This window comes from Gorilla gorilla, chromosome 7 (genome assembly GCF_029281585.2).
Source record: "Gorilla gorilla gorilla isolate KB3781 chromosome 7, NHGRI_mGorGor1-v2.1_pri, whole genome shotgun sequence".
NCBI lineage: Eukaryota > Metazoa > Chordata > Mammalia > Primates > Hominidae > Gorilla > Gorilla gorilla.
This window is the reverse complement of record NC_073231.2, coordinates 106,560,116-106,574,370: the sequence shown is the minus strand read 5'-3', so window position 1 is coordinate 106,574,370 and position 14,255 is coordinate 106,560,116. Positions and strand designations below refer to the sequence as shown.

Below are 14,255 nucleotides of genomic sequence, written 5' to 3'. Positions count from 1 at the left end.
TACCAAGCTCTGTTTTAGGCCCTGGAGACATACCAGTGAAGACAGTTCAAGTTCCTGTTCTCAGGGATCTTGTATTTCAATCAGATAAGTAGCATTAAATAAACAAAATAATTACAGATTATAGTTAAGTGCTATGAAGAAAGCAGTATAGGGACTGGGTGGGGAGGACTATGGATGGCATATTTAGGGAAGACATCAATGAGGGTGTCTTTTTTGTTGAGACAGGGTCTCACTCTGTCTTCCAGGCTGGAATGCAGTGGCATGCATGATCAAGGCTCACTGCAGCCTCAACTTCCCAAGGTCAAGTGATCCTCCTGCTTCAATCCCCCAAGTAGGTGGGACTAAAGGCATATGCCACCACAATCAGCTAACTTTTTTAAATTTTTAAGAAAATTTTTAAATTTTTTGAGGTGGAGCCACTCTGTCACTCAGGCTGGAATGTAGTGGTGCGATCTCGGCTCACTGCAACCTCCACCTCCTGGGCTCAAGTGAGCCTCCCACCTCAGCTTCTGAGTAGCTGGGACTACAGCTGTGTGCCACCACACCCAGCTAATTTTAGTATTTTTTAAGTAGAGATGGGGTTTCACCATGTTGGCCAGGCTGGTCTCAAACTCCTGGCCTCAAGTGATCTGCCCATCCTGGCTAGAATTACAGGTGTGAGCCACTGTGCCCAGCCTAATTTTTCCAAATTTTAGTAAGGACGAGGTCTCGCTGTGTTGCCCAGGTGGGTCTCAAAGTCCTGAGCTCAAGCAATCCTCCCTCCTTGGTCTCCCAGAGTGCTGGGACTACAGGTATGAGCCACTGTGCCAGCCAGGATGGAGGATGAAGTAGAGAGGCACAGGAGCCCAGGAGGGAGCATGCCAGCTGAGAGAAGAGTGAGTACAAGGGCCCTAGGGCAGCAAAAGCTGGCTGTGCTAAGAGGTCTATGTGGCTGGAGCCTCCTGATTAAGAAGTCTGGAGCCAGATCACACAAAGCTTGGTGAGCCTTGGGGAGGAGTTTGGATGTTATTCTTTGTGCAATGGAAAACCACTAAAGGAAATTACATATTACTGAAATTTAAATTGTGTTATTTTTTAAACAGTCATATTTATCATTATAATATCTTGGATCACTTCACAAAACTTAACTAGATTTTGTTCAAAATATAAGTTTTTTGTTGTTTTTTTTTTTGGTGCAGCAGTGCGATCTCGGCTCACTGCAATCTCCATCTCCTGAGTTCAAGTGATTCTCCTGCATCAGCCTCTTGAGTAGCTGGGATTACAGGCATTGCCACCAGGCCCAGCTAATTTTTGTGTTTTTAGTAGAGATGGGGTTTCGCCATGTTGGCCAGGCTGGTCTTGAACTCCTGACCTCACGTCATCTGCCCACCTTGGCCTCCCAAAGTGCTGGGACTGTAGGTGTGAGCCACCAAGCCCGGCCCCCAAAATACAAGTGTTGAAAAGAAAAAGGACTAGGTATTTTGAAATGCGAGCTTCCTGCATATGGGCAGGGTGCACCGAGTAGGGGCTGTCACAGGCTCTACCTGCTGTTATGATTACCTGTCTTATGAAATTATGATTTTTTAAAATTATTTTTTGTAGAGACAGGGTCTCACTATGTTGTCCAGGCTGCTCTCAAACTTCTAGCTTTAAGCCATCCTCCTGCCTTGGCCTCCCAAAGTGCTGGGATTATAGGGGTGAGCTACTGTGCCTGGTCAAAATTAGGATTTTTAACATTTCAAATGCAAGTTATCTCGTTGACTGTCAAAATGGCAGACAGGCCACCTTCAGGTATCTTTTAAAACAGATTCTTAAGAATACACAGTCATAGGAAGGAGACAGTTGATGAAATGATATAAAGTGACCCTTAAAATATGTTAAGAGGAATTAAAAATGCCTTGTGAACAACAGTGATGTACTAACATTACTTGTAAATGCATAAAGTGTCTTTGGGATATATAAGAAACCGGTAACATCGGTCACACCTATGCTGAAGAGACCTGGGTAGCTGAGGGATAGGATGGGAGATAATTCTTACTATACATCTTTTTGTCACTTTAGTGTTCTGAAACAATATGAATTTACCTATTCAAACAATAAATTCTAAATTTTTTCAATATAGATCCTTATCTGAAAGAAAATGGACAATCTTCCAGAATTGGTGAGAAGAAATTTGCATCACTGGGTAAACCATCTATTTTTTTGTTTTTATGTTTTCTTTTTCTTTTTCTTTTTTTTCTCAAGAGGTCACACTGAGGAAAAACCATCTAATTTGAAGGAGGCTTAATAGAACAGTGCAGTGGTTCAGGCATATATTCCCAGAGCTTTAGGGGCATCTCTTGAGGCCAAGTGCTCTAGAGTAGCCTGGGCAACATAGGAAGACCTCCTATCTCTACAAATAAACTTTAAAATTAGCCAGGCATGGTGGCGCAAGCCTGTAGTCCCAGCTATTTGGGAGGCTGAAGTGGGAGGATTGCTGGAGCCAGGAGTTTGAGGCTGCAGTGAACTATTATCACACCACAGCACTCCAGCCTGGACAACAGATTGAGACCCTGTCTCTAAAAAAAAATTAAAAGTGACTGGAAATCTAGACCTATATTGTTCAATACATTAGTCATTAGCCACATGTGTCTATTTTACTTTAAATCTAAATTAAATGAAATTAAACTAAAAATTCAGTTTCTTGGTCACAGTAGCCACATTTCAGTGTTCAGTAACCATTAGCTACATGTGACTAATGGCTACCATATTGGTCAGCACAGATATACAATATTTTCATCATCGTGGAAACTTCTATTGAACAGCCTGCTATATACTTAAACAAAATACCACCAGAGTTATAAACTGCCTCTTAAAATTTATTTGATAGGCCGAGCGCAGTGGCTCACACCTGTAATCCCAGCACTTTGACAGGCTGAGGCAGGTAGATCAACTGAGGTCAGGAGTTTCAGACCAGCCTGGCCAACATAGTGAAACCTAGTCTCTCTAAAAATACAAAAATTAGCCAGGTGTGGTGGCATGCACCTGTAATTCCAGCTACTCAGGAGGCTGAGGCAGGAGAATCACTTGAACCCAGGAGGCAAAGGTTACAGTGAGTCACTGCACTCCAGCCTGCATAACAGAGCGAGACTCCATCTCAGAATAAATACATAAATAAAACAAAACTTAGTTGACTGAAACAAATTCGAATATATTCCAACACCAGTTTTCCTGAGATGATTCACTAAAATGACATTTTGAGGTGCAATCAAAACCCTCAGTATTCAATTTCTAAGGCAGGCAGGGATGCACTTGGAAGGTGCCTACATACACAAATAATTTCGTCACTACAAAAAAAGCGGTTTGCACTAGTAGACACAAGCATTATAGCCTAAGAGTTAAAGAACTATTTTTCTCAATGTAAACTTAAAATTAACATACTTGTTATTTACTGAATTTGGTATCTGCACTGACTCAATAAATGAGTCAGTAGTACTAACATGATAACAGGGTAAATAATGAGATTGATATATTCAATTTCTTTAGTACAATTCATCGACTTATCTCATTTTTGCTATCATTATGAATTCATCACCTCCCTACTTAAGGCATTTCAACTAACTATAGTCATCATTTTCCTTTTGATACACAGTTTAACAGAATCTAGTCAATGCGTGTCCCATTAAACTGGCTTCTGTATTCTCCCATTATTTTCAACACTGTTATTTTTATTTATATATATATATATATTTTGAGATGGAGTCTCGCTCTGTCACCCAGGCTGGAGTGCAGTGGCATGATCTTGACTCACTGCAATCTCCACTTCCTGGGTTCAAGTGATCCTCCCACCTCAGCCTCCCGAGTAGCTGGGACTACAGGCACACACCATCACAACTGGCTAATTTTTGTATTTTTAGTAGGACAGTGTTTTGCCATGTTGGCTAATCTGGTCTCGAACTCCTGACCTCAAATGATCCTCCTGCCTTGGCCTGGGATTGGGATTACAGGCGAGCTGTAAAATGCTGGGATTACAGGCGTGAGCCACCATGCCAGGCCCCAACACCATTACTTTTAGAAAGTACTTGCCTTCTGGCCCAAACAAAATGTTCCAAGACTCACCTGTGCTTCCCTAGACCCAGACATGGAATCAGCCATTTTTCTGAGGTGTGTTGGTTCCTTTAAGTGAAAAATGGTTTTAGACCTCAAAATTTAGCCAGCAGGAGTGCATATGATCAGGCTCATGTTGGTGGTGTAATATTGCTCCTTGGCAATTTCATTGAACAAAGTTAGAAAAGACATATTTTATTAAGTGTTATTAGTTTGTGTGAACATTTTCAACTTAGTTCTTTCATTACTGCATGTCTACTCGAATTTTTTATTCTTCTTCCAAGTTATAATTATATTTCTCTTTCTTTATAACTCAATGAAACACTGAATTATCACTCTAAAAAAATGTTAAATTCTTAACAAAGTTAGCATAATCCCTTATTTCTTTTATTTGGCAATAGAAAAAAGCATGAAATAGTAATGCAATTATTAATACTAATAGTAAAACTACTGAATAACATTAAAATTCTTTGCTTTTCTCTTAAAATGCATCTCACTAAGGTGACCAAACCAATGATTTTGTCCCTCACAAGAAGTCTTCGTTTTGTTTGCTTACTGAGCACTTCACGAATGCGCGGTTCCATTCTCTTAGTTCACATGAGAGCGTTGGCAGGCAAACAACTGACACCTCTGAGTTCTTAGATGGGAATGGCTTTCAGCTTCTCCATTTTTCTCTTGAGAGGCTAGGATTTTTTAAAAATGCAAATTATCTTATCAATAGTTAAATGGCAGATAGGCTACCTTCACATTATCTTTTAAAAATAGATTTTTATATGAAAGGAAATGAACAATGTTCCAAAATTATTCATGACAAGGAAATGGTATAATGTAGGTAACTTGAGGTAATTCTGATGAACAGTAGGTTTATCATTCAGACAATACAACTATAGATTTGCAAGACAGAGACACACTGGACAGGTACCTACACACATCATTCTGTCACGACAATCATTTGACACACAATTGTCAGGACATAAGCCATTACCACCATTCAGCATAAAAATATTTTCTTGCTCAGCCTGTGAAGGAGCCAAAAGAAAGATTACTAGAAGGGAGTTGTTCATACCTGGTTGGTTTCCTAGAAGAGAAAACAAACCAATGAACCATAGTTACAGGAGCTGTCCCCTAATTAGTAATACAAAACTGGAACTGATTTCATCATTTAATCTGACAGGTAGGTCATTTATGATTCACAAGAGCTGCCTGGCACCTCTGTCATGGTCTACCCCAGAGAAGGCAGTGCTACCACTCAGCACACCGCTAGCGAGCCTGGACCTGGGGTCTCGCTGTGTGCTGACCTTATTTGGGCCTCACTTGGCTCCCCTGAGCTGTTGTTTTAAGCAAAAGGGCTCCTTAAATGGTGGCTATTATCATGTTTTAATTTTTCATTTTATTTTATTTTATTTTATTTTATTTTATTTTATTTTATTTTATTTTATTTTATTTTATTTTATTTTATTTTATTTTTTTGAGACAGTTTCACTCTTTTGCCCAGGCTGGAGTGCAGTGGCATGATCTCAGCTCACTGCAACCTCCGCCTTCTGGTTTCAAGCGATTCTCCTGCCTCAGCCATCCGAGTAGCTGGGATTACAGGTGCCTGCTGCTGTGCCCGGCTAATTTTTGTATTTTTAATAGAGTGGGGTTTCGCCATGATGGCCAGTCTGGTCTCCAACTCCTGACCTCAAGTGATCCGCCCACCTTGGCCTCCCAAAGTGCTGGGATTACAGGCGTGAGCCACCGCACCCGGCTTTATTTTTTATTTTGAGACAGGGTCTCGCTGCGTCTCCCAGGTTGGAGTGCAGTGGTGCGATCATGGCTCACTGCAGCCTCCACCTCCTGGGCTCAAGCAACCCTCCCACCTCAGCCTCCCAAGTAGCTGGGACTACAGGTATGCACGACCACACCTGGCTAATTTTTGTATTTTTTGTAGAGATGGGGTTTCACCATGTTGCCCAGGCCAGTCTGGAACTTCTGGGTTCAAGCAATCCACCCACCTCGGCCTCCCAGACTGCTGGGATTACAGGTGCGAGCGACAGTGCCCAGCCCCAGCTCTTTTAAAAAGCCCAGATAAAATCACTGATATTTGAGATATGTTGCCTAAAGGGTGCACCACCATCAGTTTCTGTAGATTTCGTAAGCTTTATGTTAAATTTAGTTCTCAACAGGAATGCCATTAGTGCATTACGATTTGCCATTATTTATTTTTCTTCAGAGACAGAGTCTCACTCTGTCACCCAGGCTGGAGTGCAGTGGTGTGATCTCGGCTCACTGCAACCTCTGCCTCCCAGGTTCAAGCGATTTTCGTGCCTCAGCCTCCCAAGCAGGTGGGACTACAGGTGACAATCACCATGCCCGGCTAATTTTTGTATTTTCAGTAGAGATGGGGTTTCACCATGTTAGCCAGGCTGGCAATTTGCCATTAATAAGAGCTGACAAAAGAGGCTGGGCCTGGTGGCTCATGACTGTAATCCCAACACTTTGGGAGGCTGAGGAGGGTGGATTGCTTGAGCCCAGGAGTTTGAGACCAGTCTGAGCAACATAAAAAACCCTGTCTCTACAAAACATAAAACATTAGCTGGGCGTAGTGGCACTCACCTGTAATCTCAGCTATTCAGAAGGCTGAATTGGGAGGATCATTTGAGTCTGGAAGGTGGAGGCTGCAGTGAGCCAAGATTGTGCCACTGCATTTCCAGCCTGGGCAACAGAGTGAGACCCTGTCTCGAAAGGAAGGGAAAGGAGAGGAAAGAAGAGGAAAGGAAAGGAAAGGGGAGAGAGAAAAAGGAAAGAGTTGACAAAAAAATTGTTCTTGCATTAAAAACAATCATTTGAATGTGGCTTTTGTTGCAGAAAAAAATAGAATATAAAAACAAATAAAAATAAAAATCACTGTTTAAGACAACTGCCCTAGACAATTTCTCTAGAAAGTAAACTCCATAAGGGCAGACACTTCAGTGGTTTTAATGTTTATAACAACATTTATAACAACACACACTGTAGGCCTAAAAAGCATTTGATTTGTAGTGAATGAATAATTGACTTATATAATTCAATGTCTTTAAAGAGCTACACAATAAATTCTTTTAAAGATTTACTATAGGAAAAAAATTAGTCTTCCTGAATAAAACTGTTGTGCTGCTTTTCATTAGACAGTTAGGAACTTGTTTCTTCGACTTCCAGGAAGATGAAAGTGAGGCCATTTCCAAGAATATCTCAATTGGTCTTCTTTTGGCTCTCATCTTTCAAATCCAGTACTTTTACACCACCACTGGAATTACCTTTTGGAAAAAACCTGAAAGCCGAGAGTTTAGATCCTATGTTCCCTTTTCATTCAAGCCCTAATCTATTGTTTACCGTACTTGCCTCCTCTCCTGCCTGCCTTTATGCCCTCCTATTCACCCTGTTTCAGCCAAGGGATCATCATCCCTTCAACACATGCTGCTTATGCCCACCTCCACCACATTCCTGATGTTATTTCTTCCACCTTACAATGCCCTTTCCTTTCCTTATTCCAAGTACTGTTCTGCCCCCTGTCATTCCCACATCAAAGACAACCTTTGAAATTTGCACTGCCTGTGTTTGAATCAAAGTTGTTCTACTACTTTAGCCTCAGTTTCCTCACCGGCAATACTGTAGTTTTCTGCCTGATAAGATTCTGTGAGGAGGCAATAAAATTACCCAGGTTCAGCCAGGAGCAGTGGCTCACGCCTGTAATCCCAGCACTTTGGGAGGCTGAGGCGGGTGGATTACCTGAGGTCACGAGTTTGAGACCGACCTGGTCAATATGGTGAAACCCCATCTCTACTAAAAATACAAAAAATGTAGCTGGGCATGGTGGTGGCCACCTGTAATACCAGCTACTCAGGAGGCTAAGGCAGGAGAATCGCTTGAGCCCAGGAGGCAGAGGTTGCAGTGAGCTGAGATTGTGCCATTGCACTCCAGCCTGGGCAACAAGAGCGAGACTCTGTCTCAAAAAAAAAAAGAAAGAAAAAAGAAAATTATCCAGGTTCAATAAATATCCATGCTCCATTAATATTAGCTCTTAATAAAATTAAAATTTCTTCTATTTACCTGAAAAGTATTTTTGTCATTCTTTATATCTTTTTGTTGTTTGTTTAGAGACAGGGTCTCACTCTGTCACCCAGGCTGGAGTGTAGTGGTACAATCACAGCTCACCGCAGCCTCAACCTCCCTGGCTCAAGTGATCCTCTTGCCTCAGCCTCCCAGTAGTGGGGACCACAAATGCACACCACCGCACCTGGCTTTGTTTTGTTTTGTTTTAACTTTGTAGAGATGAGGTGTCACTGTGCTACCCAGGCTGGTCTTAAGCTCCTGGCCTCAAGCAATTGTGCCACCTCGGCCTCCCAAAGTGCTGGGTTTACAGGTGTGAGCCAGCCACCATGCCTGTGCCTGGCCAAATACTTTATATCTTTTTTTTTTTTTTGAGATGGAGTCTAGCTTCGTCACCCAGGCTGGAGCACAGTGGCGTGATCTCAGCTCACTGCCTTTGTCGCCTAGGCTGGAGCACAGTGGCGTGATCTCAGCTCACTGCAACCTCCGCCTCCCAGGTTCAAGCAATTCTCCTGCCTCAGCCTCCCAAGTAGCTGGGATTACAGGTATGCACCACCATGCCCAATTAAGTTTTGTATTTTTAGTAGAGATGGGGTTTTACCATGCTGGCCAGGCTGGTCTCAAACTCCTGACCTCAAGTGATCTGCCCGCCTCGGCCTCCCAAAGTGCTGGAATTACAGGCATGAGTGACCGTGCCCAGCCCCAAATACTTTACATCTTAACCTATGTTCTTAAAGTATTTGTGCCTTAAGAACAGTGGTCCTAGAATATGACCCATTGCAAGAATATTCTCACTTTGACCCCTCTCGTGAGTTTTTTTGTTATGCATCTAATATTTAATATTGTCTCAATGGGGTCATTGCATTTTTCTGTTCTCTAAATTAGTTTAGGACAGTAACAGTTGTATCTCTTTCATGTGTCTGCATGTGTATGTCTCTTTTATTTATTTTTTTTTTTTTGCCCCTCCCCAGCCTCTTGTGTATGTCTCTGCTTAATACTTCTGTCACACATTTGAACTTGGTATCTACCAAATCAATTGATGTGTGGTAATAGAGAGAGATAAGAGGTATTCGATAAGTGGTAGCGCTGTACATTATGCTATTAAAATTTACATATAGGCTAGGTGTGGTGGTTCACGCCTGTAATCCCAGCACTTTTGAGGGCCGAGGCTAGTGGATCACCTGAGTTCAGGAGTTCAAGACCAGCCTGGCCAACATGGAGAAACCCCGTCTCTACTAAAAATACACAAATGAGCCAGGCTTGGTGGTATGTGCCTGTAATCCCAGCTACTTGGGAGGGTGAAGCAGGAGAATCACACCCAGGAGACGGAGGTTGCAGTGAGCAGAGATCGTGCCACTGCACTTCAGCCTGGGGGATGGGGCAAGACTGTCTCAAAAAAAAAAAAAAAAAAGAAGTTTACACATAATATTTTACTCAAGTCTTACAAGAATCCTATTAGGAAGGTAGTAGTATCCCTGTTTTGTTTTTTGTTTTTGTTTTGAGACAGAGTCTTGCTCTGTCCCAGGCTGGAGCGCAGTGGTGCGATCTCAGCTCACTGCAACCTCCACCTTCCGGGTTCAAGTGATTTTCATGCCTCAGCCTTCTGAGTAGCTGGGATTACAGGCGCACGCCACCACGCTTGGCTAATTTTTTGTATTTTTAGTAGAGACAGGGTTTCACCATGTTGGCCAGGCTGGTCTCGAACTCCTGACCTTGTGATCTGCCGATCTTGGCCTCCCAAAGTGCTGGAATTACAGGCGTGAGCCACCGTGCCTGGCCGTAGTATCCCTGTTATATTGAACAATCATTATAACAACTACACTGGTTTAACATAGATGGCTATGCCATTAGAAAAGCACCTTGTAAGAAACCTTAGTATTTTGAGATTTCTCATATTCTCTTCTACAACAAAATCACTAACTACATTTTTTTCCCAATGTTTCTGTGTTTCTGAGTCTGTGTTTATGACCCTTGACCTTATGACCCTTAATCCTGCCGCAGCATGTTAGCTCTAAACTCCAGGAGCTCTTTCAGGGAGCGTTTCCTGACACGCTGGCTGGGTTCTCATTTCTAGTGCTGAGCTTGGAAGTAGTGGATTTTTGGTACCCAAAGTCAGGCAAGCAGGGACGAGCAAGGACTTCTGGACAACAGGAGGTTCTGGACCTCCAAAGCTGAGGACGCTGTATGGCAGTGATCCCACTAATGTTCTGAGATACCCTCTTTGATGTTAGCAGTCTGATTGCTTGCCATTTTCTCAGAACTAATGTCAGGTTACGACATCTCACACACTATCTAGAAACAGGACCCCATTTCAAACTCACGTAAATTCCTTTCTTCATTCTTGGTTGGTATGAGAAAAATATGCAATGCGTATGGAAGAAAACATAAACTCTAAGTGAGTCTCATTATAGGAATTCCTCTGATCATGGGCATGACAATTTGCAAATCTGAGTAGGTGTTATGTTCCTCACCAACCTGGCAAACCAATTAAGTGGGAAGCTCATCTTCTGAAACATTGCATAGTTTTGATTTTATCACAGACATCATATAATATTTTTTCTATTTCAAGGATCTACAGAAAGTATACCCCTTCAATTGAGAGGGATCTGCTCTCAACGAATACACTTATTATCCATTTCAAATATATCTCTCTATATTACCTAAAGATCTTACAAGGCCAGGTTATCTTACATTACACAAGATACTATAAATTATCCTGGATATATTCTGAATGTATCCTGGATATAACCTGAAAATTACTTATAAATTGCTAGTGAAGTTCAAGTGAATAAGCTCTCTGGAGAACTTTACAGTTTACTCATTAAATAAAAACAGGTTAATTGAATGACTTTAATGTCATTAGATATTCTTAGGCACCCACAGTGAGATGCTGCACATATAAAGACATTATTCTGTCCCACAGCTTGCAATCTAAAATTAGATAAACACAGGCAAGCCAGATAAACATAGACAGCACATTTTTTAAGACAAAAAAAATGATAGGAGAGAAAAATGAGAGTAGTGAATCAAAAAGGCAAAAGGAATCAACAAATATTTCATCTTCTGCCTTTTATTCGTAGCCTTAATTACCTCTATCACAAGCAATCAGACTGCTAACATCAAAAAGGGGGTCTCAGAACATTAGTGGGATTACCACCGTACAGCGTCCTCAGCTTTGGAGGTCCAGACTCCTGTTGTCCAGGAGTCCTTGCTTGTCCCTGCTTGCCTGATTTGGGGTACTAAAAGTCCACTACTTCCAGCACTAGAAATGAGAGCCCAACCAGCATGTCAGGAAGCGCTCCCCGAAACAGCTTGTGGAGCTGAGAGGTAACATGCTGCAGCAGGCCAAGCAGTCTGGAGGTGAACACGGCCCTAGGTGCCCATGTGACCATCAGGTTGAGACCTCCCAACTAACCCTCATCCTATATGGTCAGTCTACAAGGCCTAGCTGGCCCTCTCCCTGAAGTTAGGTTTAAAAAGAAAAAATACACCCTCAGTGTGCCAGGCTTCACGGTAGATGGTTGGGATGCAGATAAACATGACATAAGCCTTCTTTTGGAGCTTACAACTTATTTTGGGAGATCGCTCATAAACACACTATTTTGATATAATGTGGTAAATGTAGTGGCGGGGTTGGCGGGGGGCAGGGGAAAAACCAAAGGAAGGGTGCCCAATCCTACCTGGTGTTCAGGGAATGGTTACTGGGGGAGAGGAGGAAGAGTCTGAGAGGCAGAACCAGAAAAGTGTAGCCCAGACGCCAAGAGAGTGTGTGACAAAAGAGAGGGAGGAAAACAGTGTCAAACTCTGCAGATGTCCAGTAAAATGGACCTGAAGAAAGTCCATTGGATTTGTCAAATAGAACAGGGATCACTGGCAACTCTTGATGGGGCAATTTGAGTGCAGCTGGAAGTCATACGGTAGTGTTGAGGAACTAAGGAGAGAGAAAGCAGAAATGAAAAGCTTGGCTATGAAAAAAAGTGAATGAGAGAGGAATATGTCATTAAGAGAAGATTGGTTTGTTTTCTTTTTGATCTGAATTGACCAGTTTCTGATCTGAGCGAAAGGAGCTGGCTGGAAATAAAAAGAGGTGATTGATGGATCAAGGGAACAGGTTCTTGGTTTCAGTTCCAGATCCCACTCCTGTTTCCTCCTGGGCTCTGACTCTCTCTCCTATTCTATTAAATAGCAGCTCCTTTTCCTCAGGTATGGACTTTGCTTCTACTTTCCCTTGCACATACTCAACTGTACCTCCATAAAATATGACAGTGACATCTACTGAGTGCAAGAGCCACAGCTGCATAGACGTCCTGATGACTGGCTCCCTTCCCAAACTATGTATTCACCTACAAAGCACTAATATCCTTTTCTAGTGATGAGAATGCTTCCACTTACCATCCAGGGCATCACTGCCTGTCAAGCTGCCCTGGAAACCTAACAACTGTTTTTATTTATTTGAGTCTCGCTCTGTCACCAGGCTGGAGTGCAGTGACGCAATCCTGGCTCACTGCAACCTCCGCCTCCCGGGTTCAAGCGAGTCTCCTGCCTCAGGCTCTCCAGTAGCTGGGACTACAGGCGTGCGCCACCACGCCCAGCTAATTTTTGTATTTTTAGTAGAGACAGGGTTTCACCATGTTGGCCAGGATGGTCTTGATCTCTTGACCTCGTGATCTGCCCCCCTCGGCTTCTCAAAGTGCCGGGATTACAGGCGTAAGCCACCGCGCCCGGCTACTTTTTGTATTTTTAGTAGAGACGGGGTTTCACCATGTTGGCCAGGCTGGTCTCGAACTCCTGACCTCAAGTGATCAGCGTGCGTCAGCCTCCCAAAGTGCTGGAATTACAGGAGTGAGCCACCGCGCCCGGTCACATTTTATCGTCTTTCTAATAGGAGCAAAATAGTATTTATGTGGGATTCCACTGGTTTAAATTCTAATTAAATGAGAACAGATATAAAGTACTTAATTCCACACCTAGCAATACAGTTGACATCCATTAAAGTTTATTGAATTAAGGAATAAATTGGGCAATCATTTAACTTCTTTGAGACTGTTCCCGTAACAGTAAAGTAAAATTATTACTACTTGCTCCACCTCCCACACAAGATTGCTCTCAGGAACAAATGATAGTATGTTTACGCGAGTGCTTTAAAAACTGTAAAAGCACTTTACTACTTTCGAGTGGAATTTGTATGTTGATTTAATGTTATTCCTAGAGACGGTTTTTATTATTATCAATTCGTTAAATACAGCATTCCTATTAAAACCCACTACTAATGTGCAGAATTGTTTTAGTTATTTATAAGGACGTTGTTTTAGACTATTCCTAATTTTGTCTGGTTGCAGGGCTGTGATGCCATATAGTAGTGATTGTGACAAATCCGTACTTTCAGGAAAAACATTCACTTTTCTCCACTCCTGGTTTCTATCGCCAAGAAATGTCTGGCAGAAGCAGCACAAATCAATGATTCCAGCCTAGCACCTTAAGATAAGAAGTGACCAAAGACCCCCAACACAGCTATCCCAAATTAAAGCCACTTTGACCAACGACAACGTCCAGTGAAGACACGGAGGAGGGTCGGGCTGGAAAAGAAGAGGACGAGGAACCCGAGGGGCCCTCCCCTCTCTCTCCCTGCACCCCCCACCCCGCGCCGGGAGCTCCAGCGGCGCCGGGGTCCAGCGCGCAGGACGGTTGGGGGTCCCGGAGCGGGCGGCCAGGACCCGCGCAGCCAGCTGGGGTCAGCGAGCGCCACGGCCGTTGGGGACTCCAGCTCCCAGCAGGCACCGCTTCTGCGGCCGAAGCGCGTGGCGGCGGTGCCCGCTGGGACTCGTAGTGCGGTCCGGGTAGGATAGAACAGGGAGCCACGCTGGCTCCATCTACGCACGTTTCGGAAACCGGGCCCGGAGGGGACCACGCCCGCTCACCCGTGCCCGGCGTCCCCCGGAGCTGGGGCTAGAGGAGCCGGGCCGGCCGCGGCGGGAAGAGGCCACAGGCGGCCGCGCACGTGGGGGGTGGTTAACGCGGAGGAACCCGGAAGTCCCTTGCACCGCCCACCGCCGTGGTGACGGGTTAACGCTCCTCCTGGTGGAGGCGGGGGCGGGCGGGGCGGAAGGCGGGGCCGCCTCAGC

The 14,255-nt window shown here is 43.7% G+C and overlaps 1 long non-coding RNA gene across 3 annotated transcripts in view; it reads right to left on the bottom strand.

Moving 5' to 3' along the window:
- Positions 1–14,148, bottom strand: part of LOC129523989 (uncharacterized) — a 54,253-nt gene extending 40,105 nt beyond the window's left edge. For 2 of the 3 annotated variants that reach the window (XR_008667638.2, XR_008667637.2), the window contains exons 1-3: positions 14,052–14,148; positions 6,661–6,779; positions 4,622–4,748 (exon numbers count right to left, since the gene is read on the bottom strand). This is a non-coding gene — a long non-coding RNA (uncharacterized lncRNA). Of the gene's footprint in view, positions 1–4,077; positions 4,222–4,621; positions 4,749–6,660; positions 6,780–14,051 lie in introns of all 3 variants that reach the window. The other variant, XR_008667639.2, reaches the window with a different exon arrangement.
- Positions 14,149–14,255: the final 107 nt, after the last annotated feature.